This window comes from Suricata suricatta, chromosome 1 (assembly GCF_006229205.1).
Source record: "Suricata suricatta isolate VVHF042 chromosome 1, meerkat_22Aug2017_6uvM2_HiC, whole genome shotgun sequence".
NCBI classification, from domain to species: domain Eukaryota; kingdom Metazoa; phylum Chordata; class Mammalia; order Carnivora; family Herpestidae; genus Suricata; species Suricata suricatta.
The window spans coordinates 153170023-153189636 of NC_043700.1; the positions used below are offsets into that span (position 1 = coordinate 153170023).

General features: G+C 41.8%; 1 long non-coding RNA gene across 1 annotated transcript; it reads right to left on the minus strand.

The window, feature by feature from the left end:
• Positions 1-739: 739 nt before the first annotated feature.
• LOC115297670 lies at positions 740-1617 on the minus strand. Its single transcript, XR_003911461.1, has 2 exons — positions 1326-1617; positions 740-836 (listed from the first exon to the last, which is right to left on the minus strand). It is a non-coding gene; the product is annotated as an uncharacterized LOC115297670 (long non-coding RNA).
• Positions 1618-19614: the final 17997 nt, after the last annotated feature.

A 19614-nucleotide genomic window follows, 5' to 3' on the forward strand; every position in this document is an offset into this window, starting at 1 on the left:
TCTTCAAATACAGAAGAGCAGGCAACATGCAGTTGTATTATACTTTGGTCAATTAGAGGGGAGCCCCCTGCCTCTGGCGCCCCACACCTTCCACATGTTTGAGGAAGATAACCAGAAAAACTGTGTAGTTGGATCATAATATGCCATTTATTTGAAAGATCCAGAAATGAGAACTTGAGATTTGGGAATCCAGTGATAAGAATCTTACTGTTCTACTTTGCAATGCTGATTCATTCATTCAGCATGTATTTCTGGAACAGCTGCCATGTTAGAGGTTCTGAGCTCGGCCTGGGATTACAGTGGTGGGAAATATAGAGAGTTTCTGCCTGTGGGGAGTTTACAGTCCAACAGGGGATACAGATCAATAGACAGACTCAATGATAGTGAAGTACAGGGAACACTCTGAAATGGGTAGTAAAATTGCTAAGGGAGGCCAGAGAAGGGTCAGCCAACCCAGTTTTATGGAAGGGTCAAGAAGGTTTCTTGGAAGAAATGATGTCTAGACTGTGACATAAGCAATGAGGGAGAATCAGCTAGGCACCCGGCTGCGTTCAGGGTCAGGGTCAGAGAGAATTTGGTGGAGGGAAGGGAGCAAGCAGGCTAGAGAGTTTGAGGCAGAGGGAATCAGAGAAAGTACAGTGTGGGAAGTCAGAGAAGGTGACAAGTGACTGGATTCTAACATATGAGAAAGGAAAAGTTGCAATTCTGCGTAAAGGCAAGAGTCAGATCTCGCTGAACCTCATGGAACATTCTGAAAGAAGCTTGACTTTATTTCAAGAGATACAGGGGCTGTTGAATGAGGCTAAGTCAGCTTGCATTCTTCATTAGTTCTGTTTCTGCAGAGGAAAAGAGAAAAGAGGGCGGTAAGGACAAACCAGGGATCCTGTCCAAGTCCGCACAGTGGAGAGTCCGGTGACAAGGTTTGCAGCAGGAGAGCCTCGGGGCTTACGGATCCTCAGGACCTGTTTGCTGGAGTGTCTTTCTTCCAATGTGCACCCGGTGCCAATTATGTGCCATTTCTGGCAGTCTCCAGATATCTAACTTCCCACACCTATCTGTGCTAACAAGGTAGAGAGGAGAAGTAAATGCCTCTGAGTGACAGATAATCCTAGATCATCCACTCGGTTTCAGAATGTGAACAGGCACATGCGTGAGTGTGTACCCATGCACACTCATATGCATATATATACACACTTTAAAAAATACAGCTTTCTTGGGGGATAACTGACATCCAAGTAACTGCACAAACTGCCGTCTGATGAGTTTGGACATATGCTTACACACGTGAAATTGTTACCCACAATCAGGTAGTAGACATCCATCACCTGTGAACTTTTTTTTGGTGCTTCTTTCATTTTGTTTGTTTGCCTGTTTTGTTGCTGTCGTAGAACACATGAGATCTACCCTTTTAACAAATTTTGAAGTGCACGATACAATATTGTTCGCTACAGGCACAGGGCTGTTCTGCGAACACCTACAACTTAATCATCTCGCATGATGGAAACTTATCTTCACTGTGCAGCAACTCTTCATTTTCCCTCCTGCCCCCGCCGGCAACCGGCACTCTACTCTCTGCTTTCGTGAGTCCTATTCCTTCAGATGCATGTAAGGGGAACCATGCAGTATTTGTGCTGCTGCGTCTGGCTTATTTCACTTAGCACAGTGTCCTCAAGGTTCATCTATGTTGTCACAAAGGCAGGATTTTCTTCTTTGTGAGGACTGCATAATATTCTATTGTTGCATATTCATTCTTTAAAAATTTTTTAAATGCTTATTTTTGAGGCAGAGAGAGAGAGACAATGTGAGCGGGCAAGAGGCAGGGAGAAAGGGAGACACAGAATCTGAAGCAGGCTCCAGGCTCTGAGTTGTCAGCACAAGCCCGATACGGGGCTTGAACTCATGAACCACGAGATCATGACCTGAGCAAAAGTCTCACGCAGAATGGACTGAGCCACCCAGGCGCCCGGCTGTATATTCATTCTTAAGCCATCATGGCACAGGGCTTCAGAGAAGGGCTTTATGCCGGCACTGGGGCAGCGGAGAGCAATTGTAGCAAAGATGGGAAAATGGGCACTGCTGGCTATTTCCTGGCACATTTGCTTGACACCCACTAGCTTTAGGAGTCATCGGATTCTTTACTGTAAAAAACAGTGTTTCTCAGAATATCTTACCTGGAAACCTCCAGTTCTCAGGCTTTCAGTAGGCAGTGTTGAAAAATGGGATTTCACATTAAACAATTCTAGGTAGTCTAAGGTGAAGGTATTTATTTCTAATAAGTAGTAATTTCTTTACTAAGAAATTTAGGGCAAATTTAATATGCTAATGTGCATTGTGACTCTGAGTGGGGGCGAGGATTGGCAACGCGTTTTAAACTATTCTCCAGAGAGTCTCCTAGCTGACTTGTCCACCGAAAGCTTTGTGTAGCAGGGGACCGGTAGCAAGGGGCTTCGAGAGAGGGGCCGTAGTGTCTCCAAGGCTGGGAGTGGCTCTGGGGCAGCGTGGTCCCAGGAAGCTGGTGATTTGCATGTATATCTTCGACAGAAACACAATGTGGCAAACATGCTAACAGCTATTGGATTCCTCTCTCCAGGAGAGATGGTGTGTCTGCTTGGTGAATCCTCCAGGGAAACACTCACGAAGTGAAGCAACAGGACCAGAGGAACCGCGGTTCCGTTGTAAAAACAAAGACAGGCACCCCTGCACCAGCAAACCCCACAGAGAGTAACTTGCTCAATATTCCAAGTAGATTTTAAAGGAGGATTTGGAGTCTTTAACTTGACATTGGGAAGAAAAATATAATCTGTGTTAAGAAAGAACATGTGTGAGACAAATGTTGAGCAGCTGAAAATCATGGGTAATTTAGACACATTTAAATTTTAATTTTAACTAAAAAAATAATTTAGAAACTGTCTCCTAAGAAGCTCCCCTTCCTCCAAAAAATCCTACTGAAAAAGGGAGGCAGCTCTCGGTGACATCTGCCTAATGGTGTGAGGTTCTGAAAACAACAAAAGTGTGAGAGATCCTGAGACACATTTGTTGATAGATCTTAAAGAGAAACAAACCAGATCTGTAGTATTTTCCCAAAATGTACTTTCTCAAAATATTCTTACCAGTTCATGTAATTTTCACCCGCTCTTTGTACTTCACCAGTATCATTGGAAGGGTGATTCAGATTAAGTGAACAGATAAAATAGGGTTTATGAAGAATATTACTGGTAACAACACCCAAAGGATAGAAAGTTTCAACTGTTTATATCAGAAGACCACCTCCAAATCTACTGTGAATCGTTGAGCCAGGCTGTCAGAAATTGTAAGAGAAGCAGTTGAATGCAGGGAGGTTAAAGCGAAAAGATAAAGCCTGGATTCTATCAGGAAAAAAACTTTTTTTTCTAGTAGATCATGTGCCAAGTACTTTCCATAACAACTTTTTATTAGTTTCATAACAGCTCTGGAAGGTTCATATTAGTGCCAATTTACTAACGACTATATTGAGTTCAGAGAAGTTGGGAAACCTTCTCAAGTCCTTATTATATAGTTATTGTAGTGTTGAATTCCTATTTTTAACCCAGACTCATCGTTCAGTGAATGCATGGTCTCTATCCAGTGTTTCTGCTTCTCATGGGATAATTATTCTCCCCCTAAATAAATTTAATTTGAAAGTAAAAGTGGGCGTCTGGGTGGCTCAGTCAGTTAAGCATCTGACTTCGGCTCAGGTCATGATCTTGCGGTTTGTGGGTTCAAGCCCTGTGTCAGGCTCTGTGCTGACAACTCAGAGCCTGGAACCGCCTTCAGATTCTGTGTCTCCCTCTCTCTTTGCCCCTCCCCCACTCATGCTCTGTTTTACTCTGTCTCAATAATAAATATTTTAAAAATTAAAAAAAACATATGTTTAGAAAGTAAAGGATAAAAGATTTTGGGCAAGCAAGAAAAGTTCTACTATTTTTTAAATATTTTTTTAAAGTAGTTTATTGTCAAGGTTCTACTATTTTTAAATCACGCAGAATCCCTGGGTAAAAACAGGTGAAAGCAGGAATGAAATAATTTCTGCGAATCTATTCATTTCATTCAGCACATGCTTATACAACACTTACCAGCCATTGGTTTAAGCACTTCGTAAATGTGGACCTCCTAATAACCCTAAGGAGATAAGCACAATTAGCATCTCTCTTTTATAGAAAAATAAGCAGAGAGATTAAGTAACTTGCTCAAGGATGCCCAGTTAATAAGTGGCAGAGCAGAGTCCAGTCCAGGCAGTCAGGCTCCTGAGTCCAGGTTTTGAATCTCTCTGTTAGGTTGTTTCTTAGAATGGAGTACTCAGGTCTAAGGAAATGCCACTTTAGGTGCTGGATTAGATGTGTGGGTTTATAGTGTGTTTACTTGCCTACTGTCAGATGCATTTTAGGCAAAAGCAGGTCTTCAAAGCTTTCCTGAATACTACCAGGTCAAGGGATATGAAGCCTGGATGTCTATATCCAATGTGGATCTCTTGACCCTGCACAACCTGCATGTGCTCCTCTCAGGGGTGGTCTAATTTCATTGGCCATGGTGAATCAAATCGACACCGGCTTCCCACTTTGGTGGACAGTGAGTAGAGGGTTTGGCTCGCCTCTAGTGTCAGGGACATCTTACTGGCAGAGTAGTGAAGAGAATCACCTTGCGCTACTCTATCATTTATAGTGCTTAGCCACACTATGCACTAAGGTGTCCCTCCCCAAAAACTCAAGAGTAAGCCTCATTACTACTAACACATATACACTCACACTCACATGTGGCTAAATCAGGATCCATATGAAGAAACATCTGTGCAGAGGCCTGATGGACAGTGCTGTGCTTGGGATAAGAGCTGAGAGCCCTCCCAGAAATGGTTTTAGCAGAGTTGAGGCTGCAAATGGCCCTATAAGTAATCGTGGCACTGAAAACTAAGGAGGGTGTGGTGGGTTATAGCATAGCACTTTTGAATAGCAGTCTGCCGACTGACAAAGTACTTCATGGTCTTAATATAGTCCCACTGAATTCCTTTTCCCCTGTCAAGGTCAGAGCATAAATAAAGGTTTTTTTCCCCTTTACCAAAATGCAAGTAATACAAACTATGAAGCAAAAGATGGGAAAAATATAGATAGAGATCTCTTTAAATCATGAAGTGACACTTCTGTGTTCTTTGGCTGACCATTTTCTCTCATATAAAATAAAATGATAAAAACGTTCTTAGGGGCGCCTGGGTGGCTCAGTGGGTTTAACGTCTGGCTTTAGCTCATGTCATGATCTTGTGGTTTGTGAGTTCGAGCCCTGTGTTGGGCTCTCTGCTGTCTGCGTGGAGCCCACCTTGCTTTGGATCCGCTGTCTCCCTCTCTCTGCCCCTCCTTTGCTCGCTCTCTGTCTTTCTCTCTCAGAAATAAAAATAGACATTAAAAAACTTCCCTTAACTTACTTCCATTTTCTGCTAGTCTACTAACTTTGCAAAACTTTCCAATTGTTTCTTTTTACCATTTTCCCCTCAGAAAGGTCTAAGACATGGGATCTAAACTGCCAAGTTTAAGCAATTCTTAAAAGAAGCATGAAGTCTTTGGAGAAAAATATTTTCAAATAGTATGTTTAATCTAGACATTATTTAAAATATGTCCCCTTATGGCCAAAACCTAACAGGTATTAGATCGACACAGGTCTGGATTTTTCCAACCAGAAACATCACAAAACTTTACCATGTGGCCTAAACATTGAAACCCATTCTGTTTTCGGAAAGTCAGTTTCTGGAATGCTCTGGGCGTCTGTAAACAAGAGTGCTTGCCTGCGAGGTATGTTGAAGTTTTGCTCAAGAAGAGAACGACCACAACGCTAAGAATCATGACTGACCCTCAGCATTTCCAGATGTGGAACCAAGTGTCAGCATAAATTCTCCCAGATTTGTCTCGAGTCTGGGCTTGGCTGATGGCACTGCCCAGAACACACATGGAGAAGGGGCTGAGGTAGTGACCAATCTTTCGTGTGAAAGGGCTTTGCGTGAGTGCCATCCACCATTTATCTTCTGTGAAAGCCAGCTCTAAAGAAACAAAGCAAAGCCATGATACTGGCTGCTTTGGAAACCCTAACTACTCCTATGCCAGAATGGGAAACACCAAGAAAGTGAGGAGAAGGGACACCCAGGAGAGAGGGATCTGTCTCTCACTCACGTACCATAAGCTTTGTTTCACGACACAGAAATATTTAGCGTCCTTTACTAGTGTTTTCTTCTACGTGTTTCCATGTGTACATGTGGTTATATACCAGGTAGTTTGGTAAGAGTTTTATGGGACATATAACTCATTTAACCCTTGAAAACAGCTATGAGAAACCACTATTATTTTTTCTATTTTACAAATGAGGAAACTGAAGCTCTGAGAGGTTAAGTAAGCTGCCAAGACCACAGCTATAGGTCACAGTGTTGGGATATAAACCCAGGAAGCTGGATTTTGGAATGTATGCTCTTAACCACTATACTTATGACCTTTCTAGAATGCACACAGAAATCTGGATTTGGCTTTCTTCAGTAAAATTATATCATAAACATATTTCCCATGTGTATGTGGCTACATAGACTTTACAACCACCATTTGAATTATTGCATAATATTTCCCAATATTTTCCATAATAATTCAACTAACCATTCCTCCAGTCTTAGGAATGGAAATCCTCTTATTATTTAAAATTATTAATAATCTGGGCACCTGGGTGGCTCAGTTGGTTAAGTGTCCAACTCTTCATATTGGCTCAAGTCATGATCTTATAGTCATGAGATTGAGCCCAATGCGGCTCAGCCGTGCTGAGCTGAGCATGAAATCTGCTTGGGATTCTCTCTCGCCTCTCTCTTTGCCTCTCCCCTGCTTGTGTATGCATGCTCTCTCTTTCTCTCCCTCAAATAAAGAGAGAGGGAGGCACAGAATCTGAAGCCAGCTCCAGGCTCTGAGCTGTCAGCACAGAACTTAATGTGGGCCTCGAACTAACAAACTGTGAGATCATGACCTGAGCTGAAGCTGGATGCTCAACCAGGTGAGCACCCAGGCATCTCAGGAGTAGATTTCTTAATGCTGCTTACCCATTTACCCCTCCCGCCTCCCACAACCCCTCCAGTAACCCTCTGTTTGTTCTCCATATTTAAGAGTCTTTTACGTTTTATCCCCTCCTGTTTTTATATTACTTTTGCTTCCCTTCCCTTATGTTCATCTGTTTTGTATCTTAAAGTCTTCATATGAGTGTAGTCATTGCTTTTCTCTAATTTCCCTTAAGATAATACCCTCCAGTTCCATCCACATAGTTGCAAATGGCAAGTTTTCATTCTTTTTGATTGCCGAGTAATACTCCATTATTGATATATACCACATCTTCTTTATCCATTCATCCATTGATGGACATTTGGGCTCTTTCCATACTTTGGCTATTGTTGATAGTGCTGCTATAAACTTTGGGGTGCATGTGCCCCTTTGAAACAGCACACCTGTATCCCTTGGATAAATACCTAGTAGTGCAATGCATGGATCATAGGGTAGTTCTATTTTTAATTTTTGAGGAACTTCCATACTGTTTTCCAGAGCAAGGCACCAGTCTGCATTCCCACTAGCAGTGCAAAAGAGATCCTCTTTCTCCGCATCCTCACCAACATGTGTTGTTGCCTGAGTTGTTAATGTTAGCCATTCTGACAGGTGTGAGGTGGTCTCTCATTTTGGTTTTGATTTGTATTTCCCTGATGATGAGTGATGTTGAGCATTTTTTCATGTGGGGATTGGCTATCTGGATGTCTTCTTTGGAGAAGTGTCTATTCATGTCTTTTACCCATTTCTTCAGTCAACTGTTTGCTTTTTCGGTGTTGAGTTTGAAAGGTTCTTTATAGATTTTGGATACTAACCCTCTATCTGATATGTCATTTGCAAATATCTTCTATTAGATCAGTTGCCTTTTAGCTTTTCTGATTGTTTCCTTCACCGTGCAGAAGATTTTTATTTTGATGAGGTCCCAATAGTTCATTATTGCTTTTGTTTCACTTGTCTCTGGAGACATGTTGAGTAGGAAGTTCCTGTAGCCAAAGAGGTTTTTACTGATTTTTTTTTGAGGCTTTTGATGGCTTCCTGTCTTATATTTAGGTCTTCCATCCATTTTGAGTTTATTTTTGTGTATGGTGGAAGAAAGTGGTCTAGGTTCATTCTTCTGCATGTCGCTGTCCAGTTTTTCCAGAACCACTTGCTGAAGACACTGTTTTTATTCTATTGGATATCCTCTCCTGCTTTGTCAAAGATAAGCAAGCCATACATTTGTGGTATCTGTTTCTGGATTCTCTATTTTGTTCCATTGATCTGAGTGTCTGTTTTTGTGCCAGTAGCATACTGTCTTGATGATTACAGCTTTGTAATGCAACTTGAAGTCCAGGACTGTGATGCCTCCTGCTTTGGTTTTCTTTTTCAAGATTGCTTTGGCTATTTGAGGTCTTTTCAGGTTCCATACAAATTTTAGGATTGTTTGTTTTTGTTCTGTGAAGAATGCTGGCGTTATTCTAATAGGTGTTTCACTGAATATGTAGATTGCTTTGGGTAGTATTGACTTTTTAACAACATTTGTTCTTCTTATCCAGGAGCATGGAATGTTTTTCCATTTTTGTGTGTGTCTTCTTCAATATCTTTCATAAGATTTCTATAGTTTCCAGTGTATATATTTTTCACCTCTTTGGTTAGATATATTCTTAGGTATTTTATGGTTTTTGGTGCAATTGTAAATGGGATCAATTCCCTGATTCCTCTTTCTGTTGCATCATTATTGGTGTATAGGAATGCAACCAATTTCTATGCATTGATTTTATATCCTGCCACTTTGCTCAATTCATGGATCAGTTCTAGCAGTTTTTTGGTGGGATCTTTTAGGTTTTCCATACAGTATCATGTCATATGCAAAGAGTGAAAGTTTGACCTCCTCTTGTTGACTCACATGATTATGAAGGCTGAGAAATCCTATCATCTACCTTCTGGGAGCTGGTGTAGCTCCAGTCTGAATTTGAAGATTTGAGAACCAGGTGTGAGTCCCAGTCCAGAGCAAAAGGAGACCAATTCCCCAGCTCAAGGAGTCAGGCAAAGAGCAAATCCTCTCTCCTCCACTTTTTCATTCTATTCGGGCCCTCCAAGCGTTGGCTGATGCCCACCCTCACTGGGGAGGGTGATCCACTTTACTCAGTCTGCTGATTCACATATTAGTTTCATTAGAGAAAGAGCCTCACAGACACTCACAGAATGATATTTAACCACATAGCTGGGCCCCTGGGCCCTGGTTGAGATAATGCACAATAGTAACCATTATAGATAGGTACCTTAGATAGAAGTGCAATTCAGGATAGGTATTTCTGTTTGTATCAGTAGTTGCAATTTCTGCAGTCCCAGAATTTATGGTACCACCTGGAGGGCAAGAATGTTTATTTGGAATTTTAGGATTTAACAAAATCATGGACTAATTGGACTTATTGACCATCAGCTTGTAATAGCCAGGCCAAATCTGCCATTGATGGTCTTTGCCTGATCTTCTGATGTGATTACAGTCCATCAAAAAGTCAGTTTAGAAAACTCACTGTCTCACCTTACATCTCCAGCCACCGACATTCTTTCTGCTCTTTGTCCAGACTCATGGAGGAAGGAGGCTGTAGTTTGCCCTGCCCACTTAGATATTAGAAGCATGAGAGCAGGAGCAAGAGAGTGGTTGAAAAATGATGTACCAACAGTGCCTACTAGTCAGCATGTCTATTTAGGGTCTTGGTCGGTCTCCAACCATGTTAGCAAAAAGTCCTGCTTTGTCTGGAGATAGGGTAGGAAGGAAGTGAATAGAGAGGTAGGAAGAAAGGAATGAAGATCTCCTCTCCTTTTGTGTGGTTGGCACTTGGGTATTCTGAACATAATTCCATGTGGTTTGGTGCTCTCTCCTAAGAGACTTCTTTATTAGTGCTCAGGAGTCAGACACAGTTTCAAATCCTAGCTCTACCACTTGTTAATAAGATTGCAACTTTGCAAATGTATTTCTGTGCATCCATATATGTTCACAGATAAAAAGGAACACTATAAATCACTAAAAGAGGGAAAATTGCCACCCTCCTGGGAATTAATGTGGCATCACATCATAATTTGACATCAATAGTGATCAAACCCTAAGGAGAAGGTGACTCTGTCCTAATAATGCCAGCTGACATCCAGTGACCAGTTGCTGTATGCTGACACAGTGGGAACATGTCATGGCCTCCTCAGTACAGCTCTATAAGGGACATATTGATCAACTAATTTTACTAGTGATTAACTTGAGGCTCTGGGGAGGTAGATAATTTTCCTAATAACCCTATACATCTCTATGGTAAAGGAATTGGGGTTTGAATCTAAATCTGTCAGATTTTAGAACATGTGTTCAAACTTTACACTACACTTAATAACAGTAGGGGGCCACTAGGTCGTTTCACCTTCCTCTCCTGGTACCTTTGCCTTCAGTGCTAAACCTTGGAAGGTTTGTGCTTTATTTTAATAAGGGTAGTCATTTCTCTAATAGTCTTTCCAATCCCTATGAATATGCATTCTCTCTGTATAGGCCTAGAAACAGTTTGCTCTCATTTTCTCAACCATGTGATGTCTTCTTATTTTTACAAGGAAACAAATCCAGGGGCATGGAGGAAAGGACCTTCTCAGGACTAACTTTTCTATGGTTTTGCAAAGCAGGCCCCAAGGGTGATTCCAAGGCTCTCTCTCAACCCCACTATTATAGTTGGTATCTCCCCTGTGACCTTGGATCTCATGCTTAAGAAACTTTCTTGACCCCATTTAGTGGTTGGACGAAGTGAAGGGCAGATCCCTTTCTCTATGAAGTCTGACAACTTTCTCTTGCCCTGAGCTGGCTTGATGGTGGGATAGGTGGGCTGCTACCAAAGTAGGCTGGAGTGAAAGGCATGGGAGGTATTTGACATCTTCCATCTCTTATCAGATTAGGGCAATGAGTGAGATGAGGCTGCCATCAGAGAGCAGAAGCATAAATTGGGGTAGGTGGGGATTAGAGAGCTTGCATGGAGGTTGGTGGGGTTACTTGAGGGTAAAGAGGAGACCGGACCTCTCTGGTGTCATTTGGTAATTTAATGTTGGCTGTGGAATCCATTGGCCATCAATCTTGAGCTGCCCTGGCCACGGAGGTCAGGTGGAAGCTCCCTGACCAGAGCTCCTCATTTGCTCTCGGTGCATGAAGCCAGGCAGCCTGTTAGTTTCACTGTTTTTTGTTTTTTTTTTTTGTTCCTGTTCTTGTCTGCCCAACCACTCCCTTTTACTTGGAATAGAAAGATTCCAAGGCAGGCAGGGGTCTAGGGCTGCTGGTTTATATCAGCATCTGATGTTTGTATTGAGTAATCCATGGATATCAGCTCTCATGAGAAACTTAATAGATTTAGAAATATGTGGGAATATACTTCTTTGCTATGGTTGCCTCATTTTAAGGTGCAGATAATTTAAGCCAACAGAAATTTAGCCTTGGAATGTGTAGAAAGTAGAGGAAATCACCCCTTCAGTGAATCTTCTAGTAATTCCTCTATATATGTATATAAAATTTTAGCCTATGGTCTTATTTAAATTAGAAAACTGTTGGTCAACTAGGCAATTCTTTTCTCCCCTGAGTATTCTCTAGTGCTGCGCCGCTAGACACGAGCCTCCCCAACAAGGTGTCTCACATTTATCACCTGTGGGATAACTTCCTTGGCCACCTCCTAGGAAAACAAAAAAGGTGCCTTTGAAAATCACAGTTGAAGTTAGCACTCATGCTTTACGCATACTTCCCTTTAGAGCTATTTCCTGAAAGTCAGCATCGCCCTTGCTATTTAAATGATCTAATCAAGTGTGAGAGAGACATAGGCCTCCATGTTTAGTGCTGAGTAAGTCTTGGTAAAAGGACAACCCTCCAGAAAACCTGGGCAAGAGGGTGAGGGAGTCAGATAGAAAAAACATGGTAGCCTGGGTGTGTTGTGTGAAGCTGTCAGATTTGTGAGCCTGGAAAAACCCCTTGGGAGGTGCCCACAGCGAGGTGATGGGTAAGGGCTTTTGTTCCGAAAAACAAGCAAATAGGAACTTCTAATTTGGCATTAATATCAGTGTGACCACATGTGAGTTCACAAATTGCTGAAATCCCAAATATTCTGGCCTCTTCTCAATTTCCACCCAACTGGCAAGCTCCAGCTCTAACCCTGGAGCCAGTGTGCTTTTCGTCTTTATGCTTTGTTTTACTCGACTTCCTCCCTCTGGTTTGTAGTGAATTTTTCTCTCAGCTACTAAGCTCCCTTGAGAAAAATGTTTTCTCTCACCTGTGCTCTCAGCCAGCACCTGATCAAAACTTGCCCTCCTCACAGCATTTTATTCAACAATCTTGTCGGTGTCTTCTGGTGTCTGTCCCTGGAGGCATTTAGATTTACATTTTTAACGCAGTTTTAAAAATCAAAATTACACTGCACATCATTTATAGAATCAAATCCATCTATGAGGTATTCAGAAAACATAGTAGCCTTTCCCTACCCATTTATCCCTCCTCCAGCTCCCACTTTCAACCCTCTTAGCGTCTCTAGTGGTCTTTACCTTTATAAACTTAACAAGGTTCTACTGCAACCTCTGGATTTTTCAGTGTTAAGCATGATCTTCCAACTACAGAAGATGACCGGAGCTCTTCATTTGCCCATTTTCCCCTCTCTCCCACCCCCCCACCCCAAACTGTGCCACATGTAAACTTTTTTGTCCCTTGCCTTCTGGGCATATCATAATTTTGGTAAGATTGAGATGTAGCACTTGATGACTTTGTAAATCTTATTTATAAACAAGTCATGTATGATTACTTTCCTGTCACAAATTTTTGTGGTCCTTCTAGTTAATAATGGTTTTGTATTTACATTTTCTTGGTTTTCTGTGCCCTTGTTACCACTGTATCTCTCTATTGTGTAACTCAGGATCTTCACATCTCTTAGATATTCTGTCGATTTTATATGCCAAAGGGATTTCTCCTGGAGCCCAACCAGTAGGCCCATTCACAGCTTTCATTGTGGATCTCCCTTCATCATTTTCCTGGATATTTTCTTTACCTGCCTTTTTTTATTGGGTCTCCTATTTCCTGCCTTCTATGTCTGCATCTTCTTTGGATTACTTTTTGGTTTGGGTGAAATATTTCTAAGAAAGATGCAAAGGAAATTGTGTTTTTGAGATCTTGAATTCTGCAAAGGTCTTTGATTTCATCTTTCCCCTCATTTATCTCAGGTACTCAACATTGAATCCTATGTTGGAAATCATTTTCCTTCAGAATCCTTAGGGAATTGCTCCATTGTCTTCTGGCTTCCAGTGTTGAGAAAGCTGATGCCATTCTCATTTTTGATCCTTTGTATGAAGCCTGCTTTTTCTGTCTGGAAGCTTTTAGAATCCTCTTTTTGCTTTTGATTACTTAAGATTGGGTTTCCTAGAAACAGAGATTGAGGCAAGATTTTGGATGCATGTGATTAATTGAGGGAGAAGGTAAATGAGGGAAGGAGGATGGGTGTGGGGAAAGAGCTAAGGATGTGGTCTCAACTGGAGTCCAGCTTTGGCCTGATACCATGGAGCACAAGTTGTGCCACACACATGGTCTCCTTTTTGAGTCAAGGCTATTGACCTTCCAAATCTTCCAGTCAGTCATTCATTGTGAGCTCTCCCATGCAGAAGCCGGAGTCCTGGGTGGAAGCTCCCAGGACATACAGCTGCCACTTGGCTGAGAGAAGTTCCCTAAAAAAGGGGACTATGAGCCCTGAGAGGCCACCACTTGGCAGCTGGTGGATGTGCTGGCCCAGTACAGGGGTCTAAAGAAGGTACCAACCATGTCTTCTAAACATGTGCTCTGAAGGTCACAAAAACTGTCTTTCCCTCCAGAAACTCACGTCCTTCTGTTATTTTGTTGATAATGTCATCTTCTCTGGCACTTCTTTTATTCAGATGTTGAAATTTCTGGAATTGTTCTTTAATATCGTCTTTTCTGTCCTCTTTTATTTTTCTTCTTCAATTTGTTTTTTATTTATTTATTTTTCTTTCTTTTTGCTATCTATTTTTAATTTCTGAGACCTCCTCTTTAAATTATCTCTTGAGTCAGGGCACCTGGGTAGCTCAGTCAGTTAAGTGTCCAACTCTTAGTTTTGGCTCAGGTCATGATCTCTCTGTTTCAAGTCCTGTGTCCGGCTCTGCATTAGCATCATGAAGCCTGCTTAGGATTCTCTCTCTCTTCCTCTTTCTCTGACCTTCCTGCACTTGCACTGTCTCTGTCTCTCTCAAAATAAATAAATAAACTTAAAAATAGTCTCTTGATTCTCTTTCATATTCTACTTGTTTCTGTTTAAGAGATTAATAAATAGGTTTTTATTCCAGTTTTTTCTCTGCCTTAATAGTCTGTTTCCAAGTTATTTTCCTCTGTCTATTGATTTCTTTTCCTCCCCCAGTCTTTCATAATTGAGGCATTCCCACAATATATCTGCTTGGTTGAATGCTCATCTTTAAGAATAGGACACTCGAAACTGAGTGGAAACTCCAAGTCATTGGGGTAACCAACTTTGGGCTTTAGGAAGAGCTGGATGGGCCATTTTCTGGGGACCCCCAACTTTAGCTCTTTTCCTTTTTAAAAAAATTATTTTGGGAAAGAGAGAAAGGAGAGACAGTGAGCAAACAAGCAGGGATGGGGCAGGGAGAGGGAGAGAAAGAGAATCCCAGGCACTGCCAGCACAGAGCCTGATGTGGGGCTCGAACTCACAGACTGTAGGATTATGACCTGAACTGAAATCAAGAGTCAGATGCTTGACCTCCTGAGCCACCCAGTTATCTGTAGCTCATTTCTTGTGAGTTAATCAGACTTCATAGAGAAGGGTCTGCTAATCTTCTGCATTAAGGATATAAACGTGATTTCTAGTGTTTTGTGAGCCAAGTAGGGGAAGACAGATGATTGAGTTTCAACACCCAGGAAATGTTCATTTGGTCTTTTTTTTTTTTTTTTAATCTCCACCATTAGCTGTGGCTGGTGGTCCCCTAGTCCAGAGACTATGATTTACCTTTTCCAAATTAACTCCCAGTCTTCTTTTAGGGTGTGTGTGGGGCGGGGGGGAGTTGGTTATCTGGCTCCACGGGAGAGGGAAAAAGGATACAAAGGATCTAATTGCTTCAGTACCACCTATTTTAGCCTTACTCTCCATCAGCTTCTAGAAGATCCTCTGATTCCTAAGCTTTTGTGGGTTCTTCTCTATAAATTATGTCTCCACTTCCCTCACTTAGGATTTACTTTTCTTGAGTGTACTAATAAGTAACTACTCATACATCTGCTTTTTAATTTCCAAAATTTTGTTTCCATTGTATTCTCTTTGGAATCCTTTGTCTTTGTGTGCATATGCCTTTTTTTCATCCGTTTACTACTAGTTAAGTGAAATTTCAGGAGGGAGTAGATATTAAAGCATGGTTTCAATTCAACATTGTTAATTGAAATCCCCAACAGGATTTATAATCTTTCTGTCAGGGGAAAGAAGTTTCCCAGGGAATTTCTCTCAGCTCCTTATTATTTATCTTAAAGAGTGTTGAGCCTGCTTTCTTCATCAGGAGGGATTGTCCTCGTAATACGAGCCCTCTTTCTAGTACATACTTCACATCTGGGGCATAATAATCATTTAATTTTTGCTAAATATTTATGCAACATTCTACACCCAACATTATGCCCTCAAAGGGCTTGTCTGATTGAGGGAGAAAAAACATATTCACAGTACAACGAAGGGTTGTTTTAATGTGTTAAAGAAGCAATGATTCATTCAAACATTCTGCAAGGAAATATTTTTGAAACAGCATATTCAAAACTCCACATTAACATTTCACTAATTCACATGATTAATCTAAGTTCCCTTGAGCTACAAACATTTTGTGAGTGACAGTGTTCTTACCATATGCCGCTAAGGTACCCTCCAGTGTCGAACTGGCTAGAGCTACGGCACCAGAAGCAGCTGTGGTGAAATGCAAAGCTATTCCCTGCTTCATCTCCTCTTTCTCTACTTCTGAAGATCATGAAAAAGACCTGGGTCTCTAATCAGGAGAAAGAAATTTCAAATGTTGAGTACCTCAAATAAATGATCTCCTAGCATACACTGTTGGTGCTCTGCCAACCTTGCCTTGGCATTCACCTCTACTCACCCCAGGCTGCTTGCTGTGAACATCTGGAACTCTATTTCTGTAGAATTTTTACAGCATCACACTTGTGCATAGGTCAGAAATACCAGAGTTCGTATCCTTAGGAATCGCCCTTGACTAAGTGACAGACTGGGAAGAGGGGTGTTTTTGGCGGGCAAATTTCCCAGCTTTTTAGTCCCTCTTAGTTAGGATAAGTCTGAGGCATATTTTACACTATCTCCCAGAATTCCCTAGCAGGATTCAATTCTAGTTGCCAACCCTGGTTACTTACTCAGAAATGCACCCTGCAAGGCTTCCTTCCCTGTCCTGTTTGACTTTTCCACCTCCCTTCCAGTGCTTCCCATGGTCACCCCATAAAGAAAACACTTGCACTCAAGTTTTTGCCTCTGGTGAAATGCAGACCAGATATTCCCCAAAGGATAATATATCTCAGAGTGGTCATACTCTTCCTCTGAACTTTATGCAAGTAGAATTAACTCAAGAGCTGTACAAGTGAAGTGCTACTTTAGGCACAGAGAACATTAGAATAACTCAACAGCCAACAGCTTACACAGTAAAATCTTGGATATGGAAAGGATTCAGATGGTAATTTAGTTCAACCTCCCACTTAGAACTAAAGCAGCTCATTCTAAAGCTCCCTGGCCAGTGATCACATCAAATTATTATTCAAATACTGCAAAACACAACAGACTATCCAAAGAAACTCATCGCTTCATGTTTAGGTACCTACCTTGGGTTGACTGTGGTAGACCCACAGTCTAGAAAAGAAAGGAAGATAACAAGAGATAACAAAAAGGTATGGGTAGTTATCTACAATTTAGATGACCATCTACAAGAATACCAGGAAAAACTGCCTTTGATAAACATTCTCAAGCCATTAAGTCAAGCATTAAACTAAGATGTTTCTTTGGCACTGGATTTCTAAAAGATTTTCTTCTTTAGTTTCTAACCCATTCCTATTTTCCCTAAATAGAAATTTTCGTTCCTCTGTCTCTTGCCTTCTCATTCTCTGTTTGAATGAGCATCTCTTGACAGCCACCCAGTAGACCCTCCTGACACTCAGTAGATGGTAAACAATTTTCACAGCACATGTCCACTCCTAGTCACATAAACCTCATTAGAGATTCTTTATCACAGAGTTGCACCCCCTGGGTAAACAAAGAAAGGCTAAGAAGTAGTGTGAATACACAATTTAGTGCCAAAAACAGGAGCTGCATATACAAAGTGCAGCAGTGAATGCAGTCTTCCATAGAGGATGCTAGAATACTGGGCTGTTGGCCATTCTTCTCCTCTGCTTTCTCCCAATACAGGAACTGCTCTCAGAACCAAAAGATATTGACATTCAAGTTACTAAACAGAAAGAAATCAACCAACTTAGACATCCTAGAGGCCAGCCACAAAACTTTAGAAGCTGAAAGCACCCTGTAGCGGGAGCATGGATGTGAATGTGAGGTAGCATGGTGGGAAGAACATGTATTTTGGGGCAGATTTGGGTTTCAATCCCAAATTATGTGAGCCTAAGGAACTTACCTAGTCCCTTTCAATCCTAACTGCCTCAGTAGAATTTGGATGATATGACCATTTAAAAGGTTATTTTTGAGAGTAAACAAACATTTAAGTATGTTTAGTAAAACATCAGGTTATAAGGTGATGTACCACTGTTAGTTATTATTGCCTGTTCTTGCAGCTAGACTGCATCAGGTAACACCAACAATACCCCAGTTCTATTTAAACATCCCAGTCTGAGCCAAGTAGCCTTAGTGAATCCAAAGCAATGATCAATTTTAATTAAAAATAATAATTCTTATATTGGTTAAGACTTTGACTTATAGACACTGCATGTCAGATACTGTGAAGCACTTTTCATTATGGTCTCACTGAATCTTAACATTCATGCATCTGTATGATTACAGATGAGATATTTTCCTGTTTTACAGATGACAAAACTAAGGCCCCGAGAAGTTAAACTGCTTGTATGAAGACCACGATGACCACGTGGTAGAGGCAGGGCTAACATTCAGCTCTGTCTGATCCAAAACCAATGCTGCAGACCATCAGTCCGTGCTTGGGAAACCATAGTGAGCAGAGTAGGTGGGGTGGGGTCAGGGACACCCCCAAAGGGGAGGAACTGGAGCAATTGGAGAAAAGGCATTGACCAGGGGCAGCCTGGGAGGCCAAAATTTATACTCTGGTTGGGATAAATGAAAAGTTTGGCCAGGGAATTAGGTGGGAGCCTAATGGGTCATGTTGTTAGGTGTGTTCTGTTAAGGGGAAAGACATGCTATGAAACATCTAGCTGCAAGGATCTCAAGACTCAAAGTGGCCTGGGCAGAAGGGGCTTTATTAGTTCACTGAATACACAGTTCAGAGAGAAAGTGCTTATCAGGTTAACTGGGCCAGTTGACAATGTCTCCAGGGACCCACGTAATTTACATCCCGCCCCCTGCCATTTACAGAATGTCACAGCCCCTCTGCCTCGCTGCTGGCAAGTTGTGTGCTGGTTGCAATAGCTCTGACATATCACAAAGAAACTGTGTCCAGCAAAGAGAGGTGTGTCTGACTATGTGCCCGTCTCTTCTTACTCTGAAGAATAACTGTTCCATTTGTCAGATGGGTTATATGGTCATGTCAAAACCAACACACAGAAAGGGGGAAGAAATTACTATAATTTGTTTAAACTAACCAGTGTTCACCATCTGGGACCAGGACTGGGATGAGGGGTTCCTTTCCCTGACCACATGGGAGCGAGGGCACTTAGACCAAATCAAGGCAGGCCTTCCCGCCTCACCCCCCAACACACACCCATGAGATTGTATGTGTGCACGTGCCTGCATGTACAAATGTGAGATCTTGGAGAGCAAACAACAGGGTCTGGCCCAGCAGGCAGCATGTCTCTTCAATGTCTCTCCTGAGAGCAATGAGAAGGGAGTCAACTTTCCTGTAATTATACCAATAAAAATTAGTTTGCACCCAAATCTCCAAGCCTCTAAGAGGCCTCTCTTTTCTCTCTGAGCATTTTCATTTTTTTATTTGTTGATCCCTTTTGCCTGGAACATACCCCCTTCTCCACCCGGTCTAAATCAGGCCTGGCTCAGTTATCCTCACTTCCAAGACCACTGAAACCTCTCTTACCAGTGCCTATGGTTAGAGACACTTATTCTCTCTAGAGCCCTTATTCTCCAACTCTTTATTTTCCAATTTTTTTGTGTTCATAGAGCTCTCTACCTACATTTTTAAAAAGATATATCATGGGGGCGCCTGGGGGGCTCAGTTGGTTGTGTGTCTGACTTCGGCTCAGGTCATGATCTCACAGTTCATGAGGTCGAGCCCCACGTCAGGCTCTGTGCTGACAGCTTGGAGCCTGGAGCCTGCTTCAGATTCTGTGTCTCCCTCTCTCTGCCCTTCCCATGCTCAGGCTCTGTCTCTCTCTCAC